The sequence below is a fragment of the Triticum aestivum genome, chromosome 5A (assembly GCF_018294505.1).
Source record: "Triticum aestivum cultivar Chinese Spring chromosome 5A, IWGSC CS RefSeq v2.1, whole genome shotgun sequence".
NCBI classification, from domain to species: Eukaryota; Viridiplantae; Streptophyta; class Magnoliopsida; order Poales; family Poaceae; genus Triticum; species Triticum aestivum.
In genome coordinates, this window is record NC_057806.1 from 116,436,163 (window position 1) to 116,446,928 (window position 10,766).

Genomic DNA, 10,766 nt, shown 5'->3' on the forward strand with positions numbered 1-10,766 from the left:
AAGAAGGAGATTGAATCGTGTCTCTGGCAGCCCAAAACCTCAAGTATATATAGGGGGAGGGGAGGGGCTGCGCCCCCACCTAGGTTTCCACCCCTAGGGGTGGCGGCCAGCCCTAGATCCCATCTAGGGGGGCGGCCAAGGGGGGAGAGAGGGGGCGCACCACTAGGTGGGCCTTAGGCCCATCTGAGCCTAGGGTTTGCCCCCTTCCACTCTTCCTTGCGCCTTGGGCCTTGGTGGGGGGGCGCACCAGCCCACCTGGGGCTGGTCCCCTCCCACACTTGGCCCATGCAGCCCTCCAGGGCTGGTGGCCCCACTCGGTGGACCCCCGGACCCCTCCGGTGGTCCCCGTACACTACCGGTGATGCCCGGAACACTTCCGGTGGCCAAAACCATACTTCCTATATATCAATCTTTACCTCCGGACCATTCCGGAACTCCTCGCGACGTTCGAGATCTCATCCGGGACTCCGAACAACATTTGGTAACTGCATACATACTTTCCCTATAACCCTAGCGTCATCGAACCTTAAGTGTGTAGACCCTACGGGTTCAGGAAACATGCAGACATGACCGAGATAACTCTCCGGTCAATAACCAACAGCGGGATATGGATACCCATGTTGGCTCCCACATGTTCCACGATGATCTCATCGGATGAACCACGATGTCAAGGACTTAATCAATCCCGTATACAATTCCCTTTGTCTAGCGGTACGATACTTGACCGAGATTCGATCGTCGGTATCCCGATACCTTGTTCAATCTCGTTACTGGTAAGTCTCTTTTACTCGTTCCGTAACACATCATCCCGTGATCAACTCCTTGATCACATTGTGCACATTATGATGATGTCCTACTGAGTGGGCCCAGAGATACCTCTCCGTTTACACGGAGTGACAAATCCCAGTCTCGATTCGTGCCAACCCAACAGACACTTTCGGAGATACCTGTAATGTACCTTTATAGCCACCCAGTTACGTTGTGACGTTTGGCACACCCAAAGGACTCCTACGGTATCCGGGAGTTGCACAATCTCATGGTCTAAGGAAATGATACTTGACATTAGAAAAGCTTTAGCATACGAACTACATGATCTTTGTGCTAGGCTTAGGATTGGGTCTTGTCCATCACATCATTCTCCTAATGATGTGATCCCGTTATCAATGACATCCAATGTCCATGGTCAGGAAACCGTAACCATCTATTGATCAACGAGCTAGTCAACTAGAGGCTTACTAGGGACATGGTGTTGTCTATGTATCCACACATGTATCTGAGTTTCGTATCAATACAATTCTAGCATGGATAATAAACGATTATCATGAACAAGGAAATATAATAATAACCAATTTATTATTGCCTCTAGGGCATATTTCCAACAGTCTCCCACTTGCACTAGAGTCAATAATCCAGTTCACATCGCTATGTGATTAACACTCAAGGTCACATCCCCATGTGACTAACACCCAAAGAATTTACTAGAGTCAATAATCTAGTTCACATTACCATGTGATTAACACTCGATGAGTTCTGGGTTTGATCATGTTATGCTTGTGAGAGATGTTATAGTCAACGGGTCTGAATCTTTCAGATCCGTATGTACTTCGCAAATCTCTATGTCATCTCCGAGATGCAGCTACCACGTTCTATTTGGAGCTATTCCAACTAACTGTTCCACTATACGAATCCAGTTTACTACTCAGAATAATCTGGATTAGTGTCAAAGTTTGCATCGGTGTAACCCTTTACGACGAACTCTTTTACCACCTCCATAATCGAGAAAATTCCTTAGTCCACTAGTTACTAAGGATAACTTTGACCGCTGTCCTGTGATCCATTCTTGGATCACTCTTGTACCCCTTGACTGACTCATGGCAAGGCACACTTCAGGTGCGGTACACAGCATAGCATACTGTAGAGCCTACGTCTAAAGCATAGGGGACGACCTTCGTCCTTTCTCTTTCTTCTGCCGCAGTCAGGTTTCGAGTCTTACTCAATGTTCACACCTTATAACACAGCCAAGAACTCCTTCTTTGCCGATCCATTTTGAACTCCTTCAAAATCTTGTCACGGTATGTATTCATTTGAAAGTACTATTAAGCGTTTTGATCTATCCTTATAGATCTTAATGCTCAATACTCAAGTAGCCCAATCCAGGTTTTCCATTGAAAAACACTTTTCAAATAACTCTGCATGCTTTCCAGAAATTCTACATCATTTCTGATCAACAATATGTCAACAACATATACTCATCAGAAATTCTATAGTGCTCCCACTCACTTCTTTGGAAATACAAGTTTCTCATAAACTTTGTATACACCCAAAATCTTTGATCATCTCATCAAAGCATACATTCCAACTCCGAGATTCTTACTCCAGTCCTTAGAAGGATTGCTGGAGCTTTGCATACTTATTAGCATCTTTCAGGATTGACAAAACCTTCCGGTTGTATCTTATACAACCTTTCCTCAAGAAAATCGTCGAGGAAACAATGTTTTGACATCCTATCTGCATGATTTCATAAATAATGCAGTAACTGCTAACATAATTCCAACAGACTTTTAGCATCGCTACGTGTGAGAAAGTCTCATCGTAGTCAACTCCTTGAACTTGTCGGGAAATATCTTAACGACAAGTCGAGCTTTCTCAATGGTGACACATACCATCATTGTCTGTCTTCCTTTTAAAATCCACATGTACCTAACAGCCTTACGACCATCAAGTAGCTCTTCCAAAGTCTACACTTTGTTTTCATACATGGATCCTCTCTCGGATTTTATGGCCTCGAGCCATTTATCGGAATCCAGGCCCACCATCGCTTCTCCATAGCTCGTAGGTTCATTGTTGTCTAGCAACATGACTTCCAAGAAAGGATTACGTACCACTCTGAAGTAGTACGCATCCTTGTCATCCCACGAGGTTTGGTAGTGACTTGATCTGAAGTTTCATGATCACTATCATAAGCTTCCACTGTTGGGGAACGTAGTAATTTCAAAATTTTCCTATGCACACGCAAGATCATGGTGATGCATAGCAACGAGAGGGGAGAGTGTGATCTACGTACCCTTGTAGATCGACAACGGAAGCGTTAGCACAACGTGGTTGATGTAGTCGTACGTCTTCACGACCCGACCGATCAAGCACCGAAACTACGGCACCTCCGAGTTCTAGCACACGTTCAGCTCGATGACGATCCCCGGACTCCGATCCAGCAAAGTGTCGGGGAAGAGTTCCGTCAGCACGACGGCGTGGTGACGATCTTGATGTTCTACCGTCGTAGGGCTTCGCCTAAGCACCGCTACAATATTATCGAGGACTATGGTGGAAGGTGGCACCGCACACGGCTAAGAATATGATCACGTGGATCAACTTGTGTGTCTAGGGGTGCTCCCTGCCTCCGTATATAAAGGATCAAAGGGGGGGCGCGGCCGGCCAGGAGAGGGCGCGCCAGGAGGAGTCCTACTCCCTCCGGGAGTAGGATTCCCCCCTTTCCTAGTTGGAATAGGATTCGGGAGGGGGAAAGAGGAGAGAGAGAAGGAAGGGGGGCGCCGGCCCCCTCTCCTTGTCCTATTCGGACTAGGGGGGAGGGGCGCACGGCCCAGCCCTGGCCACCTCTCCTCTCTTCCACTAAGGCCCACTAAGGCCCATATACCTCCCGGGGGGTTCCGGTAACCTCCCGGTACTCCGGTAAAATCCCGATTTCACCCGGAACACTTCCGATATCCAAATATAGGCTTCCAATATATCAATCTTTATGTCTTGACCATTTCGAGACTCCTCGTCATGTCCGTGATCACATCCGGAACTCCGAACAAACTTCGGTACATCAAAATGCATAAACGCATAATATAACTGTCATCAAAACCTTAAGCATGCGGACCCTACGGGTTCAAGAACAATGTAGACATGACCGAGACATGTCTCCGGTCAATAACCAATAGCGGAACCTGGATGCTCATATTGGCTCCTACATATTCTACGAAGATCTTTTATCGGTCAGACCGCATAATAACATACGTTGTTCCCTTTGTCATCGGTATGTTACTTGCCCGAGATTCGATCGTCGGTATCTCAATACCTAGTTCAATCTCGTTACCGGCAAGTCTCTTTACTCGTTCCGTAATGCATCATCTCACAACTAACTCATTAGTTGCAATGCTTGCAAGGCTTATGTGATGTGCATTACCGAGAGGGCCCAGAGATACCTCTCCGACAATCGGAGTGACAAATCCTAATCTCGAAATACGCCAACCCAACATGTACCTTTGGAGACACCTGTAGAGCTCCTTTATAATCACCTAGTTACGTTGTGACATTTGGTAGCACACAAAGTGTTCCTCCGGCAAACGGGAGTTGCATAATCTCATAGTCATAGGAACATGTATAAGTCATGAAGAAAGCAATAGCAACATACTAAACGATCGGGTGCTAAGCTAATGGAATGGGTCATGTCAATCAGATCATTCACCTAATGATGTGATCCCGTTAATCAAATAACAACTCTTTGTCCATGGTTAGGAAACATAACCATCTTTGATTAACGAGCTAGTCAAGTAGAGGCAGACTAGTGACACTATGTTTGTCTATGTATTCACACATGTATTATGTTTCCAGTTAATACAATTCTAGCATGAATAATAAACATTTATCATGATATAAGGAAATAAATAATAACTTTATTATTGCCTCTAGGGCATATTTCCTTCAGTCTCCCACTTGCACTAGAGTCAATAATCTAGTTCACATCGCCATGTGATTCAACACTAATAGTTCACATCACCATGTGATTAACACCCATAGTTCACATTGTCATGTGACCTATACCCAATGGGTTTACTAGAGTCAGTAATCTAGTTCACATCGTTTATGTGATTAACACCCAAAGAGTACTAGGGTGTGATCATGTTTTGCTTGTGAGATAATTTTAGTCAACGGGTCTGTCACATACAGATCCGTAAGTATTTTGCAAATTCTATGTCTACAATGCTCTGCACGGAGCTACTCTAGCTAATTGCTCCCACTTTCAATATGTATCTAGATCGAGACTTAGAGTCATCCAGATCTGTGTCAAAACTTGCATCGACGTAACCTTTTACGACGAACCTTTTTGTCACCTCCATAATTGAGAAATATTTCCTTATTCCACTAAGGATAATTTTGACCGCTGTCCAGTGATCTACTCTTAGATCATTATTGTACTCCCTTGCTTAACACAGTGTAGGGTATACAATAGATCTGGTACACAGCATGGCATACTTTATAGAACCTATGGCTGAGGCATAGGGAATGACTTTCATTCTCTTTCTATCTTCTGCCGTGGTCGGGCTTTGAGTCTTACTCAATTTCACACCTTGTAACACAGGCAAGAACTCTTTTTGACTATTCCATTTTGAACTACTTCAACATCTTGTCAAGGTATGTACTCATTGAAAAAACTTATCAAGCGTCTTGATCTATCTCTATAGATCTTGATGCTCAATATGGTAAGCAGCTTCACCGAGGTCTTTCTTTGAAAAACTCCTTTCAAACACTTCTTTATGCTTTACAGAATAATTCTACATTATTTCTGATCAACAATATGTCACTCACATATACTTATCAGAAATGTTGTAGTGTTCCCACTCACTTTCTTGTAAATACAGGCTTCGCCGCAAGTCTGTATAAAACTATATGCTTTGATCAACTTATCAAAGCGTATATTCCAACTCCGAGATGCTTGCACCAGTCCATAGATGGATCGCTGGAGCTTGCATATTTTGTTAGCACCTTTAGGATTGACAAAACCTTCTGGTTGCATCATATACAACTCTTCTTTAAATCCATTAAGGAATGTAGTTTTGTTTATCCATTTGCCAGATTTCATAAAAATGCGGCAATTGCTAACATGTTTTGGACAGACTTAAGCATCGCTAGGATTGAGAAAATTTCATCGTAGTCAACACCTTGAACTTTGTCAAAAAAACTTTTTCGACAAGTCTAGCTTTGTAGATAGTAACACTACTATCAGCATCTGTCTTCCTCTTGAAGATCCATTTATTTTCTACGGCTTGCCGATCATCGGGCAAATCCATCAAAGTCCACACTTTGTTCTCATACATGGATCATATCTCAGATTTCATGGCCTCAAACCATTTCGCGGAATCTGGGCTCATCATCGCTTCCTCATAGTTCGCAAGTTTGTCATGGTCTAGTAACATGACTTCCAGAACAGGATCACCGTACCACTCGGGTGCGGATCTCACTCTGGTTTACCTACGAGATTCGGTAGTAACTTGATCTGAAGTTACATGATCATCATCATTAGCTTCCTCACTAATTGGTGTAGTAGTCACAAGAACAGATTTCTGTGATGAACTACTTTCCAATAAGGGAGAAGGTACAATTACCTTATCAAGTTTTCTACTTTCCTCCCACTCACTTCTTTCGAGAGAAACTCCTTCTCTAGAAAGGATCCATTCTTAGCAACGAATGTCTTGCCTTCGGATCTGTGATAGAAGGTGTACCCAATAGTCTCCTTTGGGTATCCTATGAAGACATATTTCTCCAATTTGGGTTTGAGCTTATCAGGATGAAACTTTTTCATATAAGCATCACAATCCCAAACTTTAAGAAACGACAACTTTGGTTTCTTGCCAAACCACAGTTCAGATTGTGTCGTCTCAACGGACTTAGATGGTGCCCTTTTAAACGTGAATGCAGCTGTCTTTAATGCATAACCCCAAAACGATAGTGGTAGATCGGTAAGAGACATCATAGATCGCACCATATCTAATAAAGTACGGTTATGATGTTCGGACACACCATTATGCTGTGGTGTTCCAGGTGGCGTGAGTAGTGAAACTATTTCACATTGTTTTAACTGAAGGCCAGACTCGTAACTCAAATATTTTACCTCTGCGATCATATCGTAAAAACTTCTATTTTCTTGTTACGATGATTCTCCACTTCACTCTGAAATTCTTTGAACTTTTCAAATATTTCAGACTTGTGTTTCATTAAGTAGATATACCCATATCTGCTCAAATCATCTGTGAAGGTCAGAAAATAATGATACCCGCCACGAGCCTTAACACTCATCGGATCTCATACATCAATATGTATTATTTCCAATAAGTCAGTTGCTCGCTCCATAGTTCCGGAGAACGGCGTTTTAGTCATCTTGCCCATGAGGTATGGTTCGCAAGCATCAACTGATTCATAATCAAGTGATTCCAAAAACCCATTAGCATGGAGTTTCTTCATGCGCTTTACACCAATATGACCTAAACGGCAGTGCCATAAATAAGTTGCACTATCATTATTAACTTTGCATCTTTTGGTTTCAATATTATGATTATGTGTATCACTACGATCGAGATCCAACGAACTATTTTCATTGGGTATGTAACCATATAAGGTTTTATTCATGTAAACAGAACAACAATTTATTCTCTTACTTAAATGAATAACCGTATTACAACAAACATGATCAAATCATATCCATGCTCAACGCAAACACCAAATAACACTTATTCAGGTTCAACACTAATCCCGAAAGTATAGGGAGTGTGCGATGATGATCATATCAATCTTGGAACCACTTCCAACACACATCGTCACTTCACCCTTAACTAGTCTCTGTTTATTCTGCAACTCTCGTTTCGAGTTACTAATCTTAGCAACTGAACTAGTATCAAATACTGAGGGGTTGTTATAAACACTAGTAAAGTACACATCAATAACATGTATATCAAATATACTTATGTTCACTTTGCCATCCTTCTTATCTGCCAATCACTTGGGGTAGTTCCGCTTCCAGTGACCAGTCCCTTTGCAGTAGAAACACTTAGTCTCAGGCTTAGGACCAGACTTGGGCTTCTTCACTTGAGCAGCAACTTGCTTGCTGTTCTTCTTGAAGTTCCCCTTCTTCCCTCTGCCCTTTTCTTGAAACTAGTGGTCTTGTCTACCATCAACACTTGATGTTTTTCTCGATTTCTACCTTCATCAATTTCCGCATTACGAAGAGCTTGGGAATCGTTTCCGTTATCCCTTGCATATCATAGTTCATCACGAAGTTCTACTAACTTGGTGATGGTGACTAGAGAATTCTGTCAATCACTATCTTATCTGGAAGATTAACTCCCACTTGATTCAAGCGATTGTAGTACTCAGACAATCTGAGCACATGCTCACTAGTTGAGCGATTCTCCTCCATCTTTTAGCTATAGAACTTGTTGGAGACTTCATATCTCTCAACTCGGGTATTTGCTTGAAATATTAACTTCAACTCCTGGAACATCTCATATGCTCCATGACGTTCAAAACGTCTTTGAAGTCCCGATTCTAAGCCATTAAGCATGGTGCACTAAACTATCAAGTAGTCATCATATTGAGCTAGCCAAACGTTCATAATGTCTGCATCTGCTCCTGCAATAGGTCCGTCACCTAGCGGTGCATCAAGGACATAATTCTTCTGTGCAGCAATGAGGATAAACCTCAGATCACGGATCCAATCCGCATCATTGCTACTAACATCTTTCAACACAATTTTCTCTAGGAACATATCAAAATAAATATAGGGAAGCAACAACGCGAGCTATTGATCTACAACATAATTTGCAAAATACTACCAGTACTAAGTTCATGATAAATTTAAGTTCAATTAATCATATTACTTAAGAACTCCCACTAAGAAAGACATCCCTCTAATCTTCTAAGTGATCACGTGATCCAAATCAACTAAACCATGTCCATTCCTATGTTGATCATCTCTGCTATATGATTCACGCTCGACCTTTCGGTCTCCGTGTTCCGAGGCCATATCTGTATATGCTTGGCTCGTCAAGTATAACCTGAGTATTCTGCGTGTGCAACTGTTTTGCACCCGTTGTATTTGAACGTAGAGCCTATCACACCCGATCATCACGTGGTGTCTCAGCACGAAGAACTTTCGCAACGGTGCATACTCAGGGAGAACACTTCTTGATAATTAGTGAGAGATCATCTTATAATGCTACCGTCAACCAAAGCAAGATAAGATGCATAAAAGATAAACATCACATGCAATCAATATAAGTGATATGATATGGCCACCATCATCTTGTGCTTGTGATCTCCATCTTCGAAGCACCGTCATGATCACCATCGTCACCGGCGTGACACCTTGATCTCCATCATAGCATCGTTATCGTCTCGCCAATCTTATGCTTCCACGACTATCGCTACCGCTTAGTGATAAAGTAAAGCATTACAGCGCGATTGCATTGCATACAATAAAGCGACAACCATATGGCTCCTGCCAGTTGCCGATAACTCGGTTACAAAACATGATCATCTCATACAATAAAATTTAGCATCATGTCTTGACCATATCACATCACAACATGCCCTGCAAAAACAAGTTAGACATCCTCTACTTTGTTGCTGCAAGTTTTACGTGGCTGCTACGGGCTTAAGCAAGAACCAATCTTACCTACGCATCAAAACCACAACGATAGTTTGTCAAGTTGGTGCTGTTTTAACCTTCGCAAGGACCGGGCGTAGCCACACTCGGTTCAACTAAAGTTGGAGAAACTGTCACCCGCTAGCCACCTTTGTGCAAAGCACGTCGGGAGAACCGGTCTCGCGTAAGCGTACGCGTAATGTCAGTCCGGGCCGCTTCGTCCAACAATACCGCCGAACCAAAGTATGACATGCTGGCAAGCAGTATGACTTATATCGCCCACAAATCACTTGTGTTCCACTCGTGCATATAACATCAACACATAAAACCTAGGCTCTGATACCACTGTTGGGGAACGTAGTAATTTCAAAATTTTCCTACGCACACGCAAGATCATGGTGATGCATAGCAACGAGAGGGGAGAGTGTGATCTAAGTACCCTTGTAGATCGACAACGGAAGCGTTAGCACAACGTGGTTGATGTAGTCGTACGTCTTCACGGCCCGACCGATCAAGCACCGAAACTACGGCACCTCCGAGTTCTAGCACATGTTCAGCTCGATGACGATCCCTGGACTCCGATCCAGCAAAGTGTCGGGGAAGAGTTCCGTCAGCACGATGGCGTGGTGACGATCTTGATGTTCTACCGTCGCAGGGCTTCGCCTAAGCACCGCTACAATATTATCGAGGACTATGGTGGAAGGTGGCACCGCACACGGCTAAGAATATGATCACGTGGATCAACTTGTGTGTCTAGGGGTGCTCCCTGCCTCCGTATATAAAGGATCAAAGGGGGGGTGCGGCCGGCCAGGAGAGGGCGCGCCAGGAGGAGTCCTACTCCCTCCAGGAGTAGGATTCCCCCCTTTCCTAGTTGGAATAGGATTCGGGAGGGGGGAAAGAGGAGAGAGAGAAGGAAGGGGGGCGCCGGCCCCCTCTCCTTGTCCTATTCAGACTAGGGGGGAGGGGCGCGCGGCCCAGCCCTGGCCACCTCTCCTCTCTTCCACTAAGGCCCACTAAGGCCCATATACCTCCAGGGGGGTTCCGGTAACCTCCCGGTACTCCGGTAAAATCCCGATTTCACCCGGAACACTTCTGATATCCAAATATAGGCTTCCAATATATCAATCTTTATGTCTCGACCATTTCGAGACTCCTCGTCATGTCCGTGATCACATCCGGGACTCCGAACAAACTTCGGTACATCAAAATGCATAAACTCATAATATAACTGTCATCAAAACCTTAAGCGTGCGGACCCTACGGGTTCGAGAACAATGTAGACATGACCGAGACACGTCTCCGGTCAATAACCAATAGCGGAACCTGGATGCTCATATTGGCTCCT